The sequence below is a fragment of the Mirounga angustirostris genome, unplaced genomic scaffold (genome assembly GCF_029215605.1).
Source record: "Mirounga angustirostris isolate CCGP_5_RB_7025 unplaced genomic scaffold, mMirAng1.0.hap1 SCAF_6, whole genome shotgun sequence".
Classification (NCBI taxonomy): Eukaryota; Metazoa; Chordata; class Mammalia; order Carnivora; family Phocidae; genus Mirounga; species Mirounga angustirostris.
The window spans coordinates 33957256-33980282 of NW_026991714.1; the positions used below are offsets into that span (position 1 = coordinate 33957256).

Here is a 23027-nt window from a genome sequence, read left to right on the forward strand (position 1 = left end):
TATGAGACAGGTTCTACTATTAGCCCTGGATTGCTGATGAGAAAAGTAAGGCCCGGAGAGGTTCAGTTACTTGTCTGAAGTCACACTGCTAGCAAACGGACAGACCTCATTTTGAACCCAGGGAGTCCCAATCCAAAGACTGCGACACTCACCACTATGCACACCGCCTCGGGGAAAGGAATATAAGTAGTTCACATTTACAGCTGGCTCTGCTACATTGCTGTAACCAATGATAACGATTCAGCGGCCTGGACACATCCAAGAAGGCTTCACTGAGGAGGTGGGATCGGAGTCGACCGCGAAAGGGAGGATGGGGCCTCGGGAATAGCTTGAGCCAAGGTACAGGCAATGGACTGAAGAAGGGGCGCTTAGGTAGAGAAAGAACGTGATCACTACCTCCGGGGACAGGGAACAGAAGCCGGTGCAGGTTCCAGAACGGCTGATCAAAGCTCAGCTGGGGCTGGTGGGAAGGAGGGCAGGTGGGGCCCCTCTAGAAGACGGACAACTAACCAAACGTGGGCCCTGAGGGAGAGGGAGGAGAAAAGTCCATGAGAGCTCTCCTGGAATAACTGGTGAGGGATGTGGGTGGGTGGCTAAGCTGTGCACAGCAGGGGTGAAACAGGGGGCTGCTGAAGCATTTAGGATTCAGCTTGCCTTGCGGATCACTTCCCCAGGGAAGCCTTTTCTGGCCCCTCCCCCACCCCCAATAGCTCAGGGGCTCCCTAGTTACAGGGTCTCCGCCGCTGACGGGACTCTTGTACGTCGCTTCCAACTGGTCACCACTGTAACAAGCCGTTACTCGCACTGTGACTCGCTGGTGTCCTTTTCCCCACGAGCCCATGCACCGGGGGCAGCCTGCACCCCGGTGTCGGACCCAGCACAGGGCTCGTCCAGGCTTAGAAGTCCCTGCTCCAGGAATGGAGCTCTGCCTCTTGGCTGGATGCCCTTCTCCCACCCTGGGACGTCAGCACCGTGGCTTCTCATCACCATTTCCCCCGGGGGTCGGTGCCTCCCTGTGGAGCGCGGGGCGGGGAGGTATTCATGTGTTCACCTGTCCATTCTTGCCACACTGATGGGTTCTGACACTTCCGTGCAGTGTTGCCAGGTGGCAATAATGAACAGTTTAGCATGGAAATTGGCCTTCGCAGGAGGGGGCTGTGTGTGCGTGTGTGAAAGAGAGCATTTGGCTAGGGGACACCTTCAGACCTGCGGTGCTCAACTAAGTTGAGATTTTTTAGGGCTTTCCTTCCTTGGTCAGCCCCTCCTGCCCGTCCACCTCTGCTGCTTCTGTGTTCCCCCAAACTCTCCTGCCTCATCCCTGAGTTCTGGTTCCCTCTGCCCCCGGCTCAGAAAGTAAGAGAGTGCCAGTGGGTCTTTCGTCCCCTCCCCTCAACAAGTTTACCACCAGTTACCTGTTGATGGTGTCTTCCTTTGAGGGCCACTTCCAGACATTTCCCCCCCCCCCCAAATCCCTGTGGGATTTTGAGAAACCAGGGAAGAGGAGAGTATCTGATCCTCACTCTCAGAAGTGAGATAAGCTGGCTCCTCACCAAGCAAGGGCAGGGAGCATCTTTGAAAACTCCTGAGAAGTGGGAGCAGCAAACTCCTTTCTGGGTCCAGCTGGAGCCTCCTTCGCCGGGGCCCCACAGCCAGGCTGCCTCACCCTCCGAGGGTTCGGGTGGGAGGGAGCTCCTCCGGACGTATTTAGCAGGCGCTGCCTGTCGCTAGCGGCACTAATGGATTCTGTTATCTCGCCAGGACCCTTGTCTGCAGATGGGCAAAGCGGAAGAAGGTGGCAGGTTAAAAATACCGTTAGCAAAGAGGCTTAGGTGGGGGCCCTGCCATGAGAATTACAGTGATGAGAAGCCTCTGGGACAAGAAATCAGCAATGGAACCAAAGGTGCTGAACCCTCGGCTTCTCTTTTGCCTCCAACTTGAGTTTGCCACCATTTTGAATATGAGCGCAGAAACGGGGGGCGGGGGTTCATTTTACCTGTTATGAGGCCTCGCCAGCCATGACTTGGGTGGGACAACTTGTAGTCGCCTGGCCCTCTCTGCCTAGGGTGGTGGATGCCCAGGCTCTGATTCATTTTATAGCGCACATTCTCCTACCCAAGAAAAGGAACCGAGTCCTGGATGGATGGGAATAATAATACCCTACATTTATAGAATGTTCTTATTGCTTCTGAAGTGTTTCCATATACAGTACCTCACTGCAGCCTTATAACATGCCTGTGAGGTGAGAATTATTATCCTAGTTTGATATACGGGGGAACAAGGCTCTGAATGTTTATGAGACTTGCCCAAGGTCACGTATTTAGGAAGTGGCAGAGTATGCATTTGAATGAGGGTTTCCTGATCTCCTGTCCAGGGCTTACCTTGCATCCTTTATTCTCTCAACTTTTTTGCTTCCCTTCATTTTCCTAAGAGGGTGAAACCCATGGGGCTGTCCCCAACAGCCTAGCCTTCAATTTCATTTGTCTTTAAAGCCCATAGGCCCAGCTGCCTCTACTGGGTCCAGGCTGGTCTAGCACTGGGCTGGCCATTTGTCTTCACTGCCTCAGGACCCAGATGAAAGCTTGCAGCTGCGGCATCCCTTCCTGGGCTCAGGGTCACGGCATCCCAGGATTGATAGCAGCCCCAAACTTCCAGGACTTCATCTTCTATGTGGGTCAGGGGATCTGGGTCTCATTTTTTGACCAAAGAGAACAAATGTCCTACAACTTTCATTGGCAAACTGATTCAGTACTTACTATAGTCTTCCTTCCTGTTCAGAAAGCTCCCCCTAAGGTTTAACTTCCTGCTACAGCTGAGGTATATTTAAACTGAGGGTTACTTCCCACAGGAGGCAGGGCCCATCTCCAATGGCCCAAGGACAGAGGACTCTGAAAAGGGAACCCATCCCACCATCCCAGGTAAGAGCAGATTACATTTCTCATAGTCTGGCAAGAAATCATGGTAGGGCAACGGTTTGGTAAGAAATCAACCAAAAATAGCAAGATTTTGGAAAAGAGAAAAAAAAAGAAATCTCAACTGATTGGGAACTCCCACAGGAACACCAAGGTAACCTGGTTCCACTCCCAGTCCCCCCTTCTCACAGTGAGGTCTCACAGTGGGAGGCTGATCTAAGAGCTAAAGTCAAACAGCCACCCATTCGGCGTGGCCGGAACCCTCAACAGGCTCTGCCCAATGATGTGGGAGCAGGGATTCCAAAACACAAAAAGACACGATCACTGACCACAGGGACTTCCTGAAGAGCTGAGAAGGACAGAATGCATCACTTCACATGCTGTCGAGTGCCCGCTGTGCCCAGCATGGTGCTAGGGATGGGGAGTTGGCCATGACAGGGCCTTGGCCCCGGAGCTTGCACCCTGAGGAAACAATGCAGAAAACTTCGAGCCTTAATGACAAATGCATGTAGACTGATGTGGAAATTGTTCTGGAGATTTCAAAAGAATGAGAGATAAGGTCCATAGGGCTGGGGGGGTGGGGGGTTGGTGAGGAAAGGAAAATCAACAAATGTGCAAAGTAGAACAGTAATGAGATTTGCAAAGAACACAAAACGAGGGCATCATGCATTGACATGATAATTAACCAAAGGCAAGAAGCAGGCCTGGAGCTGCAGGAGGGTGGGGGACACACATGTGGGCAGGAACAGAGGAGGAAGGGTCTCCCTCCTCGCAGTTCTCAGCGGATGGATTCCTCACCTCTGGCTTCAGTCCCTCCCGCCTCACCTGGCACGCTCACCACCTCCGCTCCTTCCTCCCAGGCCCCAACCCACTCTCATTCCCAGGAGACAGGATTCAGTGCAGCTTAGCACCTATTTCTGCACCTGGGGCTACAAGCGGGGAGAGGGAGTTCCTGAAATAGAGCGCAGGGCTCGGGGCTACGCAGGGATGTCAGCAAGGTAACTTCCGTAGTCTCTCAGGTTGCTGGAGACTGGTGCCCACAGACAAAGGAAATCCACCCCTAACTTCCAAGCTTCACTGACTTGAGTCAGTGTGCCAAGTCATTACCCCCTTCGCCCATGAAATCTTGGGGCAGAGCTCCTTAACAGGGGCTGCCCTGACCACTGAGAATTTCATAGAGTGTCTGGAAGGAAAGGGCTCCGAGGAAGCCAGGCACTACTGGAAGGGAGAGGAGACACCAGGAAACTATCTGGTGTCCTGTCCTCCCACAGCCCTCGTAGCCACAGGAGCGGCTAATGCATTAATTAACTAAGTAGTTTTGAATGGACTCCATTGCACCTCATTGTCTGCAGTCGCCATTCCCTGGAGGAGCCATAATACACTCAGGGCGCGCTATATAATTAAATATCAACACATGTGTCCCCTGCCCAGTGCTGGGATGCGTATTTGCTCGCCTTAATGAGAACCGGAGGGGCCTTACTGACGAGAGGCCCAGACAGGCGGGAGGGGTGAGGCGCATGTCACCTGAAGATGAGGTCCTTAAGAGGTCCCCTTCTCTTCCTGCTTCCACCACCTGCTTCCCACATCCCACGCCTAGAAGGGCATCTCAGGACCCCCGGTGGAACCTTCTCCAGACCACAGGCCAAGGCGCCATCATTGGCTCCCCGGCTTGTAATGGAGTTGGCCGCGGCAGCCCGCACAGGGTGCATAATGACTATGTTTCTGCTTAATACAAATTGTGGTTATTTAGCAGTCCAAATACCAATTCCCTACTGAGCTCCCTGTTGTTGAACCCGCCCCCCCCAAGGTACTCAAGCAGACACAAACACCAGCGCCTGCGTGCTGCCCCTGCCTCCTCTTCCCCCCCTCAATCCATCCAGAGAATTACTCTCTGGCTTTGGGGGTCCCACGTTATTAATACTGAGATGGGTGACAAGGTGAACTTGCTATATGATGCAGCTTGGTGGAACTGAAAGGGCAGGGCTTTAGAGTCAGAGGCCTGGTTCAAATCCCGGTGTTGTTACTTCCTCCTGGCTGTGCAACCCTGGGCAGGTCACCTAAACCTTTGGGCCCTTGGTTTTCTTATACGGAAAGTGGGCACAGTGACACCTACGTCTGGATGGGGAGTGGGGGCATCTGTTCAGGGGAGGGGGATGTACCCAAGGGATGGAACAATGCCTTCCACTCAGATTTCAGTTTAGAGCATACTCACTGGAATTTTAAAAAGGTCACTAGAATGCAACAGGTTCTTACCTGTTTTGTTCACTGATGTATCCCTAACCCCTAGAAGAGTGACCACCATATAGTAGATGCTCAGGAAATAGCTGAAGGACATAATTTCTCTTATTTAATTTTCATACTAATCCCATGCAGTGGAGTGTATTGCCACATTTTGCAGAAGAATAAATAGGCTCAGAGAGGCTGAATGCCTTGCCCAAAGCCCAACGGCTGGCCTGAGATTAGCCACTCGGGTGTCTGACTCAAGGGCTCTTTCCAGTGTCTTCAGCGGGCTCTACATGCTTGGGAGTTTTTCGTTTTATGAAAAAGGGAAAACAAAGACAGAAAGAAGATAAAGTGGGTGTGGCTTTTTAGAATGACAGGTCGTGCTCCTGAGAGGCTAATGGGCCCCAACACAGCTCCACAGCTGTGGCCAGATTATATCATCCCATTAAGTCCCAGTTTTAACCAGGACATGAGGCCACGGAAAGAGGACTTTTCAGCAGGCACGAGATGTGGGACCTCAGTGAGGCAGGAGGCTGGACTCCTCCAGGATCCAGGACTCTAGACTCCACCCGCCATATTCATTTCAAAAGACACTATGCCCCTTGGGCAGTTTTCTGTTAGGCAGAGCTGACCATGAGCCATCTTGCACTCTTCGGAGTGAACTCCTGCGAGAGAGTGTTCTGACTGTCCTCACTGGGGCCTGCCGATGCTTCCAGACCGAGTTATTGGACATGGGACAGCCGGGTTGGGGTAAAGGCAGCCCCCTCCCTGTACTGCATGCCCCCAGACACTGCAGAGAGCTGGAGGATAGAAGAGGCTGACCTTTGGGAGTCATAGCAGACGGAGTGACAGGCCACACACTCCAGACCCAGACATGACACATACTAAACAACTGATAAACAAGAGCAGATTAATGGAGTGGCGACAAGACACAGGCCAAGTTCAGATGGGTGACACGTGATCACCAAAGGCGTGGACCAGCAGCTCGGGTGCTGCTGGAACTTTGGCTCATCAGGAATATTTCTCTGTCTCCTACAGTGGCCTAGATGCTGCAGAGGCCCGGCCCCCAGCCAGATTGGTGCTCCATCCATGAGTATATCTTGGGTGCATCTGGCCCTATCTGGAAATAAGCCAGGGCCCCTCTCGTAGAGTGGTGCCCCTCTCCTATACACTCTAGAGTGACCCCAGCCTTGTGGGGGCTGGGAGCACCATGAAGTCAGAGACTCAGACCTGGTGACATTGGGGTTCACAAGGGCAGAATATGGAGAAGCCCAGGGGAATGGAAGACAGATTCCGGGCAGTGCTTGGGAGATGGGGGTGGAGGAAGAACAGAAAGAGCATGCTCAACAGGTGAGAAAGGGGACCTCAGGCAGCAGAGGAGAACAAAACCCACGATGCCAAGGACAGCCAACTCTAGTCCTGGTGTTGACATAAATCAAGTGTGGCTTTGAGCAAGTCACTTCTCTTTTATGTTCTTGACTTTATTTACCCCCCGCCCCCTCCAAAAAAAACAAAGGGCTTAGGTTGGATAAACTCTAAAAACCTTTACTATTTAAAAAATTTTAAAATTCCAGACTTATCAGTTCCTCCCTAAATGTCTGGACTTTTCTGGTCCCTGCCAAGCTCAGAAACAGGATCTCCAAGGACTTTTCCAGCTAGGTGTGGGGTGCCCCATGTATCCCTCATTAGATATTCCCCACCTCTTCTCACTCCCCAGCTCCCCTTCATTTCCCCATATGCAGATGGCTTTGTTTTCCAAACCTGATGGATGCTGACAGGTATATTGTCTCAGCATCACCAGACTGCCAGAGGCTGCCTAAGTCAAATGATTTTCTTTCCCCTAATAACTTGGAGGATTTTTTTCCTCTTAAAAGGCAAAAAAAAAAAAAAAAAAAAAAAAAAAAGAGGTCTTTTTTTAAATGGCTCTTTTTTACCTTAAAGAGACAGAGTGTCATTTATCTTCCTCTTTAGCCCAAAGTCAAATGAAAGGAACGTTAAACAAAGACCAGCCTGCCTTGGAGTAGTCATTTGTGACTGGAGGCTGGGGAGAATGGGATGGGCCTTAGGGACCATCTCCAGAGACTGGTGATTGACAGGCTGAGGGGAAGCGGATGGGGAGGGGGCGGCTGGGATCTGAACTACAGCCAGGAAGAGAGACCCAGCCACCCACAGAGGCAGGGGAACTGGGGGCCCTGTGGGGTGGGATGCCTGCCAGATGGGGGGTAAGGGGCTGGCTAGCAGGCCAGAGTGATCTGTGGGGTTCTCATAAAGAGGCTAGTTCAGCCAAGCACAAGAAGATGGAATGAGTCTGGGGGCAAAATCAAATAGCCTTCCTGATGGGATTCTGTGACCCCAAAATCATTCTGGCCTTCGGAACAGACCTAAATGCCTTCTACCCTCTAATCTGTATTGTTTTAATGATCAATTAACCATGATTGGGAGATCCACTAACCAACAAGTGCTTTAAGCTCCTCCTCGTAATAAATATCCTCACAGTAAGAAGATAAATAAAATGCAGTCCTTTTTCTTGAGAATCCCAGGATCTAATAAAGAGAGCAAGACAGGGAGAGAAAAATAATAGGGAGCAATGCCAGTGAGCAAATGCTTGATGATGGTAGTGGTGCTGGGAATTCGGGGATCAGGTGGGACTGAGGAGGGAAGACTTCCTGGAGGGGGTGTCACTCTCAGTGGTCCTGTAACAGGTGGTACCATCTCATCAAGGATTGCAATCTGACTGCAAGATGGGACAAGGGGACACAGATTAAAGGCAAGTGGGTACGTCTGCTTAGCACCTGACAAACTTGGAAAGAGGCAAACTGTCCATATCAAAGAATGATAGTGTTGCCACTACTTGAGCCTAAAGCACTACTAAGATTTAAGGATTTGGGGAGTAGAATGGGGTACTTTCAGACTTAATGGTAATAATCATAGCTCATAATCATAACTCATAATCATAGCTAACTTCTACTGAAGGCTTACTTTGGCCACATACTATTCTAAATGTTTTCTATGCACCATCTCATTTAATCTTCAAAACACAATTAGGAAGGTTATTCCCCACTTTAGAGGTGAAGAAACTGAGGCATCGCGAATTTAAGAAACTTGCTTAAATTACCTAATCTACTCTGTAAACATTAGTTTCTTTAACTATTAAGTGATAATAATAATAGCTCCTTCCTGATAGGATGGTGTTGTGAGGATTAAATAAGAAACCGAATGGGAAGCACTTAGCACAGTGCCTGGCACGTAGTAGGTGCTCAATAAATATTAGCCTGAGCATCATGAAAAGTGGCTCTGGGAAAGAGATGCATATTAGGCTTGCACACCTATGTGAAAGCCTCTGTTTTGGGGCCTCTGTTAACTCATAGAGTAACATTTCTGCGCTGGGGGAAGTATAATTGGAAAGGTGGTTGGGATCCCATCAGGAAGGCCTGGAATGCCTGCATTTGGCCTTGGGAAAGGGCACGCGTTGTTCTCTCTATTCCTAGCTCTCTACTTTGCCACTGCCTTAAAAACAACTCCTGAGTACCTGCAACTTCCTACTGCCCCCTCTGCTTCCATTGTGGAAGCCTCTGCCCGCTCCAGATGCCCTCAGCACTGCCTGCATGTGCAGGTGACACCCAGGGCTCCCCAGGGTCTGATCTCAGCAAGGACAGGTGGAGCAGAGCCCATGCCCTGACACTTACCTCACTGCTGGAGGGCAAGGCCTCTGAGCTTTGGGGTGGTAACTGTCCCAAAGAAGCTGTCTTCTCTTTCTAAAAGATTCTGGAGGCAGAGAAATCTGACCTCCTAGTGCCCCAGAAAGTACAGAGTCCATTGCTTATCTGCACTGAAGGGAGGCTGGCTGGGCTCGGGCCTTACCTGGCAGGCACCTTAGGAGCCTGAACAAAGCTGCTCTCTGTGTTCAGGGGACACCTTCTCAAGCAGCAGAGAAGATGGGGTAACTGAGTTGCCCTGGGGCCGACTGGCTACAGAGGATGAGTCCTCCGGCCCCTCCTAAGGAATGTGGCTGATCAGCCTGATGCCATGGAAAGAAGCCCAGGCCTAGGAGGGAGGAGATTAAGAGCTGGGTGACCCTGAGTCAGTCCCTGCTCTCTTGTGGCTGGAGCTGCCCCCGTGGCACATGGGAGTGGAGGGTAGTGGAAGGCAGTGGTTGACAGTGAAGCCCGGACCCCTTCTCCCTAAGCTGGACTCCTAGCTGTGGCCTTAACGAGCTGCGTGACTTAACCTCCAGGAGCCAAATTTCCTCATTTGTAAAATGGGCTGGTGCAGGATTATGAATTAATACATGCTCAAAACTTAGAGGCTGAGGTGGCACCGGGAATGTTAGATGTGCTTCCCAGGACTGCTGCCCCCACGACCACCAACAAGCGTGTCGGGTCAGCAAGCCCTTCCAAGGGTTCCACCAAGTCTATGCTTCGATTTCCCTGACTCTGAGCACCGTTTAGATTCCAACTTAACTAGCTTTTCCCGAGCACTTTACATGTGAATGTATTATCATATTTAATCCTCCAATGAGTCCTGTGGGTCTGACGCTATGATGCTCATTAGGAAATGAGACCATCACAGCTCAGAGAGGGCAAGGGAAGTTCTCAAGGTCACACAGCTAGCACACGGCAGAGCCAGGATCCACACACGGCCCCACCCGGTCCTCTTCCCACTCTAACCCGTCTGCAGTGGGGAGAAAGGACCAGTCCTTTGGTACGAAGCTGCTACGTCTGGCCAAGATTTCAGGGCCAAGGCTCTGGCTCCTGGCCGATCCAATTCTGGACCCAGTGTGTATTCTGAGCCCGTCTCAAGGGTGGGCAGGGGATTTGCCAATGAAAATGTTACCAGCTGAACCAGCATTAGCCAGCCATAGCGGGACTAAGACGGGAGAGGAAGTAAAATTAACCCTCTCATTATAGGCCTGACCTGCGGAGGGATGGACAGCTCTGAGCCAGCAAGAACGCTCAGCCACATCTGCTCCTATACAGTCTGCTGGACTTTTGTCTCCTCCATCCCACCCGGGAATGCTACATGGGCCCTGGGGCACCAAGATGTGATGTGTGTAGGAACACATACATACAGGCACATACTCATACCAGGGACAGAATTAAGGGCCTGAGGATGCAGATCCTTGGAAAGAAGAAGAGTGAGTGGAATATGTGGGTCTTCTTCCCTATGCTGAGCTCCCTCCAAGGAGGGTACTGGGGTCAGAGGCCTGAGTCTGGAGTCGTGATGAGATTGGTCTCTGCAAATCTGTCTGGGGTTTGCCTGGTAATGGAGGGGCCCTGCTTACAGACCGGTCTTGGCCCGTGTCAGAGAGAGGGGCTTCCGAACACAGGAGGGAGGGCACTGGGGACTTGATAAGGCCTCGTGGCTTATGGTTATGTGGGGGGCTGTGGGAGGGGGAGAGAAGGGACAACTCTTCGGAGAGCCTGTGTTCTTATTCTATTCTTGCAGGGCACCTGGGGGAGGCAGGGAGGAGTACGGAAGGCAGAATCAGAAGGAGACTCAGTGGGTGGGGGTGGGAGGACATCAGGGCTGCTGAGGGAGGGAAGAAGGCACTGTCAGAATCTCTGGATGGTCATCAGCCAGATGTGGAGACCATATGGAGGAGAAGGGCTGGAAGTGAGCGTGGGGGAGAAGAGGACAAAATAAAAGGAGGAGGGCTGGGAAGGGCATCGGAGGCAAGCAGAGAAAAAGCTCACCTCCACTGGCCCAGAGATGCCATGGGAGTGAGAAGTGGGAGGTGCTCGCACCCCTCCTGTGAAGCTGGTTAGCACACAAGGACCACGGGGCTTGCCAGGCCCTCAGCAGAATGCTCTGCCCACTTGCTCTGCTTGAAGCTCCCCCCAGGGCTCGACATGACCCCACACTACCACCCCTGCTCTGCACCAGCCCTCCTGCTTCCTCTCCTCCTTAATACCCTCAGGTTCCCTGCGGCAAAGGGACCATATTCCCCAGACTGCAGGGGTGGGCGCAGGAGAAATGAGTCTGTATTTCCTGGTCTCCTTCAATGCCCCTGGGTTGCAAGGAAAATTGGATCTGGCCCCAGCTGATCTGACATCTTCCCGGGACCAGGAACTCTCTGGCTGGGCCCAGCCCATTGCTGTCTTTGGGGGAGCTGGGTCAGCCTAGAGCCAGCTGCGGCTGGAACCTTGCACTCTGGCAACTCCGTGGGAGCTCCCAGACCCTGTAGGAAATAGAACTCAGTAGCCCGCTGACCAGCCCTCCAGCAGAGAGCAGACTGGCTGATCTGGCAGAAATCTTTGGGAGGAGGTGTATGAGGAGTGATGTGAACATGTGGAGACCCTTTTACCTGAAGAGGATTCGGAAGCTAGACTGAGGGAGAATGCAAAAGAAGGCTAAGGGGTGAGCACAGGTCCGGGGTGGGGGGACAGGGATATGCCAGGTCACGAACAGTGGGGGTCTTCCACCCAGGTCCACTCATCCCAGCTCAGCACCTGGCAGGAAAACGTGGATGCAAGTATGGAATATAGCCAGTTGCTGGGCCAGTGGAGCCCTTCTTTCTGGGAGGAGGTCCTTCCTTCTTTGCCCCTTCATCCCCCCAGGGTTGGCATGTCTGCCACCCTGAGTCCTCTGAATGGGAGGCACAAGGGCTCCTGCATGCGAGTAGGAAAGGATGGAGGCTACACGGCCTGCCAGAGGACTAAGAGGGAAAATGACCTCGGAAAGGTCCTATTGGGGTGGACAAGGCCTAACTTTGTACCCCTTCAAATTCTAGGCCACCTGGTGAGCTTTATATTCTTCTTGGTTCTGTCCTCTGCTGGGAGGTGTGGGACCAGCTGCCTCCACACCAGTAGTTACTGCTCTCCTGGGGAAAGGGCTGGAAATCTGGAAAGGTGAGCTACAGCCCCAATGGGGGATGGGAGCTACAACCTGAGGCCCCAGGGGCAAGGGTCAGGCTGGAGAAAGGATGTAAGAAAGGCAGTCTTCCTAAGAGAGTGCCTAAGAAAGCCTGACCAAGACGGAAGACCCTGCGGTTCAAAAGATAGTTAAAAGATACCTAGGGACTCATCAGGATGGTTCTAGGGTTGGCCATGGGTCGGCCTCCCATTGAGTGGTATCTTGGGGTTTTGTCTGAAGTGAATGGATGGATGGCTCAATTCTGTTTCTGTCTGAAGCCACCAGCCTGATGGATCCTCCTTCCACCTCATATTGTCTGGTGCTTTACAGTTTGCAAAATGCTTTCAAAGCCAGGTGGATCTAATGCACACAAAAAAATCTGTTGAATAATGGGTGAAGACTTCCTGGCATTTCACAGCTGAGGAAAGGAAGGTCGAAGGATGTCGCTTCTGCCATTAGTTCCTACCAGCATTTGTAGTCAGATGATAAGAATCAGGTTAGATGGGCCCAGCAAAGCCTTTTAAATGCAGTGGAGGTGAGCACTGCAGAGGAGGTCCAAATGGCCTCTAATGAACTCTGGGCCCGAGCCATTTCCATGGGTGTGGGCCGGGCTGCAACCACTATCCATCTCGTATTTCCCATGTATTCAAGCATACCCTTACTTGCCAGAGAAGAAGCCTTGGTCAACCCAAGCATGGGCTTTGAGGCTATACAACAACAGGCCTTGGGGGTATGGAGAATAAGACCCACATATCTTGAGGTCATAGAGAATAAGACCCAGAGACAATGAGTGAGAAGGTCAGAATGAGGTTGATAGCAGTTGTAAAAGTCTTGAGAACAATGGGAGATATAACTGGAGAAAGCCCCAAAGTGAGAACTAGACAGTCAAGGGGTACTGTCCCGATAGCCAGAAAGTACCAAGGAAAGAGTGATTTTATTCAGGGGAAGTAAGTGACTGAAACAGCAGGGGAAGGTCAACTATTGGTGTGTCTGGCACACAGCCCATGCTGATCAAAGGCTCAACCCTGGAGCTGGAGTTCTCTCTCACAATTACACATCCGATTATGTCCCTGACTTGCTCCAAGACCTTAAATAGCTCTCCCTTGGTGACCAAAGTCCAACGGTTGAGCATGCCATTCCAGATCGCTTACCACTGGCCCTTGCGAGCCTCCACAGTGGCTGGCCCTCTCTGCCTCCTCCCCACCTCCTGGAGCCCCGACCTGCTCACAGGCTCTGTGCTTGCTGCGGTCATACATGTGGGTCTGCACAGACGCTTCCGGCTGTTGCTAGGGAGCAGCCTTCAGCCTTTTCTTCACCTGAGAACTCGTTCTTATATTTCTAAGTTGAGCTCGAATGCCTACTCTCCTCTGATGCCTTTTCCAACGTTTCCAGGCCAAGTCACTCGTTCTTTCTGCTTCAGGCCCTGGCCCGTGGACATATTTGGGTCTTGGTGCTCTCCTATGGCATATTCCGTTTGTTAATACACAGCAAAATGCGACCGAGCCGCACCTTTGTATTCTTCCCACCTCACCCAGCCAGAGTCCCAGCTTATCGCTAGTTAGGCATGGTGCTTGATGTATAAATGACTTGCAGCTAGTCAAGGACTGGTTCGGAGCCTGGATTCTAGACCATCCTGCCCGGTTGGAATCCCTGCTCCGCCTCAGCTTAACGCGTAGCTTTGGCTTCTCTGTGCCTTAGTTGCTTCTTTTGTAAGATGGGGATAATAATTACAGATACCGCACGGTGTCATTATGAGGATTAAAAGAGTTAATATATGCAAAGCTCCAGGACACTGGCATTTAGTAAGCACTACGTAAGTGTTTACTATAATAATTATTATCTTTTGAATGAATGAAGAAACAACATGGAATTAGCAAGCTGGTCACATTTTTCCTTAGTGAACTCAGAAGAACTCAGAAAGGGTATCATTTGATGGAGGGGTGAAAGGAAGGTGTTCTGATGGAGTGAAACAGGGACTGACAGCCAGCAAGAAGTCGCATCAGTGGGCCGGAGAACTAGACCAATTGTTCTCCAAGTGTGTTCTCCAGACCAGCTGCATCAGCCCCACCTGGAACTTACTAGAAAAGCACATTCTCAGGCCCCACCCCAGTGAGTGTATTTTAACAAAGCTCTAGTGATTCAGATACACCTCAAGTTTGAGGCCCACCGGGCCAGACCTCGTCCATCTCTTATTATCTGGGTGTAGTGTGTGCCCTGAGATTTCGAACCTGCTATTTGAAAGAAGTTTGGGGCTTTAGCCAGAACAGAACAAGCATCCGGGAGAAGACACTTGTGCTGGTCGTGGACTGTGTACACGAATCTAGCATGGGCTCTGCCAGTGTAGGAGGAGCTCAAGTTCAGTGTCACTTCATAGCCTCTCTCCTCCTTTTCCTACAGAGAAGTGGTAGCAGAGGGATGAAAGAGAAAATCTCTGCTCCCAGGGCACTGCTTCTGGAGAATCCCTGAGCTCTTTGTTGTGGAGGGGAGGGCAAAAGCTACAGCACGGAATTGTGGGAGCCTTGCTTTGAGGATCAGTGCACACATTGTGCGCCCTGGGCACGTGTTCCTTCATGGGCATGGGGACAGTGTGCACAGGGACACTGTTACTCTCTGCGGAACCTGAAGCTCAGCTAGAGGAACAGGTGGGAAAGAGTGAGGGAGGAGAGTCTGGCTGGGGCCCAGCATTCCTGACAAAGGTTTACTCAGTGAGTCAGGCTGGCCTCAGCCTCCCCCTGAGGAAGGCCTAAAATACCAAATGAAGGAATAAATCTTCAGGGGGTGGGGATGGGGTGTTGCCTGCCTCTGCCTTCTCTCCAAGGGGTCCTTATGCTCGAGAGCTAGCAGCACTCCCTTACCTTACACTGCACCTGCGCCCTCCGCCCCCTGGCTGGGAACGCAATTGGGAAGGTACTGAATGAGGCACAATGCAAACATTTGTGTCGTGAGGATGGGAGGAGATGGGGAGTTCAGGTGGCTCACCCCTTCAATATACCCAATTTAGGATGATTTAGGGCAGTGGTTTGCAAGGTGTGGTTCCCAGAATGAGACATCAGCATCTGGGAACTTGCAGATTCAGCATCCAAGGGAAGCACATTTTCAGGCTGGTCCCTTATCCATTCAGTCTGAAACTCCAGGGGCAGGGCCCAGCAGTCTGTACTATACCAAGGTCTCCAGGGGATGTGGATACAGGCCAAGTTCGAGAACCACTGGTTTAGGGCAAGGGTTGAAGTCCTTTTCTTGTTTCTAAGAAGGACATGTACCACCCCATAACAGAGGGGCCTTCCCCCACCGCCGCACCTAACCCTGCCACACAGTGCCTGCCCCTCCCCTGAGGGTGAAGGTGTGCTGGGCAGGGGCCAGAGAGAGTCTGTGGTGACAGCATAGGAGGTGAGGCCCCGTGGGTGGTAAGGGGGGAAGGAAAGAGGTGGGGAGACTGCCAGGACTCATTTTCTCTTAACATGAATGCTCAGAGGGGGCCTAGGCCTCCCTGCCATTGAAACTGGTAAATTGCAGGATGATGATGGTGATATTACCAATAATGATGATAATAGCACCAATAACGTGAGGTCAGACAGGCACTTTCCCGTCTTCGGTCAAGGGGTAAGGTTGCGGCTTGGGTGCATTTGCTTCTGCCTTAGAGGAAAACCTGGATCCCAGCCAGCTCCGCTTCCCTGCGGGGAGGGCAGGAGGAGGGGAGGGGTGTGTACAGCCAGGGGCTCCGAGTCCTGGGCCCTCCCTCCCTGCTGCCAGACCCTCCCTGTCATCAGCCAGCTCCCCCCTCCTGGAAGGGGAGTCTGCCCTGAGTCTGGGCAGGTGAAGGGTTGGGGAGGCAGCCAAGGGGTAGGCAGTACCCATCTTCCACCCCCAAAAAGACCATCCGGTGGGTATTCAGTTTGCAGACAAGATGCCAGCCCAGGAGGTCAGGAGACAGCCAGAGGTAGGCAGGCAGCCGGGGAGAGGCTCACCCTGAAGAAGGTGAGGGCGCCGGGCCCTGCCTGCCTTCACACCTCCCAGGGCAAGCCACGAAGAGAAACCAGAGATAGAAACCCCAAGAGTTGGGGTAGGAGGCCTCAGCAAAGCCAAAAATACTTTTGAGCTGGAGTCTCCGCTTAGAGATGATTTCCTCCCTCCCTTGCCCAGAGAAACCAGGCAGAGTGGAGATCCAGAATCTCAAGGAGAGAAAAGGTCATCTGGCAGCATTCTCCTTCCGCATTATAGCCCCTGCCACCTGCACAACCCATCTCTCCTATTCTTCAAGATTTCCCGGGATGAAATATTTCCCCCAATGCTATAGGGTTTCCAGGAGGATCAAAGGGAACAACCAAGTACCCAAGCCCTCCATCTCTTCCCTCTTGCTGCCTGCCACCCTGCCCCCATGCTGGGCTTCAAACAGAGGAGGAAATCAGCACAAGGCCCTTGTCATCGCAAGCAGTGACTTGTGAACATGTGCTTGGGTTGTTTCTCCTTCACTACAAGAGGTTTGGGGCAGCTCACTGGGGGCTGTTTTTTTTTTTTTTTTTTTTTAAGAACTGTGTGTATGTTAAAGTCATTAAGGTTTGAAAAGGGGATGGCGGGTAGGGGAGTAAAGGCCGTTATATGGGAAGAGAAGAAAAATGACCTGTCTTCAGGCTGTCAACAGAGGAAACGCCTCTGCGCCAGGGAGTGGGAGAGGGGCTGGGGTCGGGGGCTTGAGCAGGCACCTCTGCGCCCAGATGGCTGGGAGCAGGGTGAGGGAAAAGGGTTCGTCGCTCAGTCCATGCCTTGGCCATGGCTGCCTGGGCCTGGGTTGTCACTGTGCCTGTGTTAGAGACAGAGAAGAGCTGGGAGACAAAACAGAAAAAAAACAGCTAACACTGACCGTGCGCTTCCTACACGTCAGGCACTGTATATGCACTCTGCACCTATTTTCCAGTGAATCCCCATTTTGCAGACGAGGAGACTGAGTCCCAGTGGTGCAGTACCTTGCCCAAAGTTACACAGTTAGCAAGTGGCAGACCGAGCCTGGGAACAGGCCACATGACACCATGGCTCACATCTTTGGAGACTTCGCTCTAGTTAAGACCAGCTCATTGTATGGAGTTGCTGCCCCTCAGGAATATTTGTGGCCACTGTCCCCCACCCCAAAGCAGCCACGGGTGCTGGGGCAGGAGACACCTCAGCTGGGGGGTGGGCAGGAGAGCAGAGGCAGCAGGGGAAAGAATCCCAACTGCTCCGGCCCTGGTCAGGTGAAGCATTTGGTGTCTCCCTTCTGCCCAGGTTTGAGAAGGAATGATGGGGGCTGCTGGCTCCTCTGGAACCCCAAACTCCCAGCCTTCTATCCCCATCCCCAACCCCAGCGCTCACTCAGCAGGAAAACTCCAGCCTCCAGGCCTGAGCGTGTGACCAGTTCTTTCCTTTCAGACCTTAATGTACCCGCGCAGGGGGCGGATTTGCACCTGTGGTTCTCGGCAGCAACATGGCGCTGTGGACGGCCATGAGGCGCGTCCCAGAAGCTCTGTGCTGCCTGGGGCTTTGAGGAGCCTTTCTCCTCCAGAGAAGCCCCTTCAAGGAGAGCCCGTGGCCTCCCCAGACACTTTGGTCACCTCCCCAGGCTGAGAAGAAGGGTTGTGGGGGGTAGGGGGAAGCACAGGGTCAGGCAGTGACTGGTGACTGTTTTCACATCCTCCCAGGTAGGCGGACCCCGAGGGTGAGTCCCTGCTCCCCAGAGCACATGCTCCACATCACAACTTAAGCGACAGCCATTGCTTTCCTTGTTGGGGAAGTTCTGGAAGGATGAAAGTCTGATCCCCCTGGCTGCTCCACAGGCCTCCTCTGCCAAAACATACTGTGAAATGACCCCCGACCTCCACCTCATACTTTCTCTGCTCCACCTCCCGTCAGCCCTGTTTGCTCCTCTCCTCCCCGGAGAGGGTTAGACAGCTCGGTAATTTAGGGATCACCAGCAAGAGAGGTGCAGAGGTCAGAAGTCAGCGAGGGGCTGGGAGGGGAATGTCACCCCCGCTCTCCGGCGAGCCCCCCTCCTCCTAGAGCCCACCTCTTGCCACCATCTGCTGACCAGGCCCCCGCGGGGCTGGGAAGGTAGGGACCAGGGCTGGGGCTAGGGCTGGGAAGCGCTGGTGTACAGATCCGAGGGGAACATGTGTTTTTTAATCCTGCCCCGAAAAATAACTCAAGATGCAAATGTACGCCTCCAAATTTCTTATTTGGAAACTTTGCTAGGAAAGGAAAGCCTACATTCCCCTGAGAAGCCGGCTGGTGTTGGAAGTTCTTTCTACGATCTCACTTCAGCTCCTCCCTGCTCCAGCTGCTACGTGAACAAAAGCTAAGCTACCCAGTCTCGGTCCTTTCTTTCCACGGCCTGTTCAGTCTAGCTCGGCACTTAGCTTGGCTCCAAACGCAGTGAGCGGCTCAACCCCTCCAGGGGAGACGAGAAGCCAGCTCAGGTCTCTTCCTTGAGAAATCAGGACCACCAAAAATCCACGAGATCAAGACCTGAACTGAAATCAAAAGTCAGATGCTTAACTGACTGCAGTTCCAGAGCTACTAAAAGTGCTTTGCTTGGCCCACACAAATGGAGTTTTTTGGAAGTTCCGTTTACGGAAGGTTAGCTCTAGAAGGGCCTTGCAGTGGCATCTTCTGCTGGTTGGTGGTGGAAACGAGAGCCCTTCTGCTATCCCCTGCAGTTATGAGAAGGGAAAGGGGCTTGAAGACCGGTCTTGGACTGAGCAGAGTGCGGAGGGCGTTTGCATCCAGCATGGCTGGGTTCTTGCCCACCGCCCCCCGGGGAGGGGCAGCTCAGCCGGGCTCTGGGAAGAATCTGCTGCTGGGCGGCCTAATGAATTAATAGAACTTCACAGGGCGGTCACCTCCCTGGCTGGGGGAGCCAGCCGAGGCCAATGGGCTGGGATCAGAAGAAGGGACACTTGCTCCCGCCAGGCTTTCTCCATGTGTGGAATCCGGCCGGGGCTGCCGACCTCCTGGCCCAGAAAGAGAGCCTCTCCTCTCTTCCTCCCATGGACCTGGAGGAATTGGGAAGGCTGAAGCCAGGGTGGAAGGGGGCGGGATTTATTCAGTCGGGTACAGGGAGTGAAAGCTCCTCTGGGGCTCCCTTCCCCTCCAGGGGTGAGGTCAGAAGAATAAAGGTCACAGATGGACCTGCCATTGGATGAGAGAGGCACATGTGTCCCTGTGCGCCCGGGAAGGAAGGGGGGTGGGGGCGCCAGGGTCTGACGACTCAGACAGGGGAGAAGTCACCGATGGTTTAGAAAGCAGACAAGGTTCATCCTGAATCCGGAGCAGGGGGCAGTTGGGCCCTCTGAAATCACTTTCTTGAATGTCACTAACATTTCATTTCACCCTCCCTTTGCCTTCCTGTCTACTTCTTCCTCTCCCCGCCCCTCCTTCCGCAGCAGGGGATAAAGAGCAGAGGGAACCGGAGGAGAGGTCTGCAGGGCCTCTTTGACTCTGCTGACCATCAGCGGCCATGAGATGCTGCCCACAGGAGAGAAACGGGAGTGGCGGAGACCGAGGGGGCTGCAGCATGAACCCGCACTGTGTGCCCCCCCCACCCCGTCCTGCTGCCTCCAGGTCCCAGGCTGCAGGTGGGGAGCCGGGCCAGGTGGCGGGGGCGGCGGTGGGAGGAGGGAGGGGAGGTGTCAGAATGTCACAACTCTTCTGTTCATTTTGCCAACCTGTATGCTTTCTTTAGACCTTGGGTCTCTTTGCTGGTAGGAAGCTCATCAATTTGCCTGGGGAGGAGGGGGCGGCTGCCTGAGGCGGAGGAGGGATTCAGGTGGCAGCTACAGCCAAACGGGTTTTGCAATGATCCCCTGCCTCCCATCCCCACCTCCTGCTTCAGAAACAAGCATGGTATATCAAGGGCAATCCTACATAAGGTGGGTGTAGTGTCATTAGCCTGACTTACTCATCACACCCGGGGGCCTCCACTGGAGCGGGCGTGGGCAGGGAGGGGGACGGGGGACATGGACTGGGGATGAGGCAAGCGGTTACGCTTCAGTCAATTTTGAAAGTTGTTGACATGATAGAGATGGAATGAGAGATGCAGAGCCAGATACTGGGCACGCCCAGCTAAGCCTGCCACCCAACTCACTCAGGGGCCCAGCTGCTTAACCCACGTCAAGAGGTCCCCTGGTGGGGAGAAGTCAGGAAGAGCACATGCGCACATACATACACACTATGCAGTCTCCCGCACGTGCATGTGCACACATACTTCGCACACACACACGCACACACAGGTGCATGCACACACACACCACACACACACATAAATGCACAAACACACACATACACACACACCACGTAGTTCCCGGGAGATTCTGGAAAGGATCTTTGGCCCATTCTCAGTAAGCCTCAGCTGTTCCTCCAGGATCTGGCGGGGGGTGGGGGGGTGGGGAGGGGGGGTGGGGAGGCCCAGCAGATGGTCCCAGCTAAGCAGGCAAGTCTCCCAGTGCCTCTAAAATCAGGGTCTGGGCCCCTCCAAGGCCAACAGTCCAATTAAGCTTTGTTCCCACAGGTGGAAAGCAAATGAATTCAGAGCCATTCCTTTCGTTCTTTCGGGCATCAAGCCCTTGGGCCTCACCCCCTCCCCCTCGGCATCCTTGCAATTTCCCATATGGACTCCTTGCCTCCCACACTCTGCTCTGAAGATTAGGTTACTCAGGGATCACAGACCCCCAGAAAGATTTCCTTCCAAAATGTCCTCTAGACCGCAGGGACCTGCCTGAATAGTTCAAAGGAAAACTTGGGGCTCAGAGGCTTGGCCTCCACTAGGGAGCTTCTCTCGGTCCCGGACGGGGCCCCTGGGGATGAAAGCCAAAGCTCCCTGAACCTTCTGTGATGTTCTCTTTTCCTTCTCCCAAGGGCCTGGAAGAGCTGCAGGGAGATCCTGGTGCTGTACTCTTCTAGAGCCGTCTCCTCCTCCCTGCAGAGCTAATAGGCATGACTGGCATGAATATATCCATACATCTTGCTATAAATATACACATCTTTAGTTATATATATCTTTTCTTCTAAAGACTTGGCAAGAATTCCCTAGAAGCCTTTTCCATGACACAATAGAAAACCAGCAGAGTCATCGGTTTGATGGTTCCCACAAACACAGCTTCGGGTTGACCTTCGCAAAGCTCCTTTGAACTCGGCTTCCCATAACTGAACCCCTTCAGCCCTCACTGGCCTCCCATACCCTGGCAACCACAAAATAAAGCTCAGTTTCCTGAAACTGCCACTTCATTCCTTGTTGGCCTCTGTCTGAAAGCAAAAAAAAAAAAAAAAAAAAATCCATTGCTTTTGACTTAGCTTAAAAAAAATATTAGGCTTAGTATCTGAGCTCTAGCTGGCAGCAGGAGGAATTAGCTGGGCAGCAGGATCCATGGCACTGAGGGACAGTGTGGGTAAGGATGAGGTGCTGGCAGTTTCCAAGCAGGCTAGCCCTCTGCGGGCAGCATGATGGGGCCCGCTGAGTAGGCATCCATCAAGGCTTAGCAACCACTGGGGCGATGAGCAAAGATGTGGCAGGTCTCCCTATGACGGCTTCTAGAATAAACAGGAGAGACTCCAGGGTATAAGAACAGGGCTGGAAAAGCCACTCAGGTAATGACTTTCTACGGGATTTGTCATTAGGCACAGGTTCTGAGAACCCTATCTTCATCAGCCTGCAACAGCATTTGTTGGAAGGAGGCCCAGGAAAGGAGGAGGGAAAGACTGGCTCTTCCATCTCTCTCTCTCTTTTTCCCCCCCTCCACTATTGAAGGCTTGGGTGGGTGGAGACGGCCCATGAGACTTTTCTTTGAGGCACGAAGATCCTAGCCACAGGTTGATACCATAGTTGATCCCGAAACAGGTTTTCTTTTCTTGATTTTCAAAGTGGGGGTTGGAAGAGGGGATTCGTAAGTAGAACGTGGAAAGTGCAAAGGAGAATCAACAGAGAAATGCAGAGAAAACGTAATTTGGCAAAAACCAAACAAATTTCAAACCCACAACTCTACCTCCTGTAGCCATTCTTGCTTAGCATTCTTCTTCTTTTTTTTTTTTTTTAAGTTGGGCTGTTATCTTTGCAAGGGAGAATGCCAGCGGGTGTTGCAGGCAGCTGTTTGATATTGTGTCAAGAACGTCTTTCAGGAAGGGAGGCTTGGAGGCAAGGGGCGGTGATGGAGAAAATGGTGTGGGGGAAGGAGGGGAGGGCCCCCACATCTGCAGAGAGGTAGCTAAAGAATGGAGCGCTGCTCTGAGAAAGGCAACATGATTTCGTACAAAATTCTTCCTGTAGGAAGTAAGGGGGAGGGACAAGAGGCCTATTTCATTTGGCGGACCTAAGAATTTTGAGCTGGAATTACTGCAGCTCGCTGTGTCTCTGGGCAGATATCTTTGCTCCTCTACTTGGCGTCTCCCACTTTCTCCTTTATTGTGAGTGACTGTCATGAGAATTAAGTGAAAGGCCCGGGAGTCCCTTGGAGACGGATCCCAGCACACTGTAGGGGTGATGAGCCCTGCAGTTATTCCACATCTGGAAAAGGTAATGGCTCCCAGGCTGGCAGGGGGGTGCCCAAGACCAGCGACAGGGAGATGTGTTTTGTTACCTTGCTGATCTCTGTTCCACGCTGTGTGAGAGGCTGGCTTTGGAAGGCGGCAGGGCAGCAGCCACAGAGCCTAACAACCAGGATGCATTCCTCAGAAACCCCCCGAAGTCTGACGTTCTTTTCTGCTCTGTGCTTACAGCTTTGTTCCCTCCAACTGACCTCATGGAGGCAAACCTAGAGTCTCACCCATCAAAAACCTTCCTGGGCAGCCGGAACGGTGGGAAGAGGTCCCGGGGTCCTCTGCCCTCCCTGAACCTTGGCGACCCTTCCTGTTGGGACAATGACCAACATTTTGTGCAAGGTCCTCACGGGGTTTTTTTTTTTTTTTTTCTTCCACCTGCAAGGCGGTGGAGGAAATACCAGGCCACATATTCTTGTAAATAACCTACAGATTTCAGGTTCTCTCTCTAGGGCCTTGCTCATGCTAGGTTTCTGTTTTTGTTTTTTT

General features: G+C 52.6%; 1 protein-coding gene and 1 long non-coding RNA gene across 6 annotated transcripts in view; one reads left to right on the forward strand and one right to left on the reverse strand.

Moving 5' to 3' along the window:
• Positions 1–23027, reverse strand: part of PLXNA2 (plexin A2) — a 211432-nt gene that overhangs the window by 134981 nt on the left and 53424 nt on the right. The window lies entirely within an intron of this gene.
• LOC123846078 (uncharacterized) lies at positions 19354–21228 on the forward strand. The gene is made up of 3 exons (XR_006791179.3): positions 19354–19585; positions 19693–19879; positions 20865–21228. It is a non-coding gene; the product is annotated as an uncharacterized LOC123846078 (long non-coding RNA).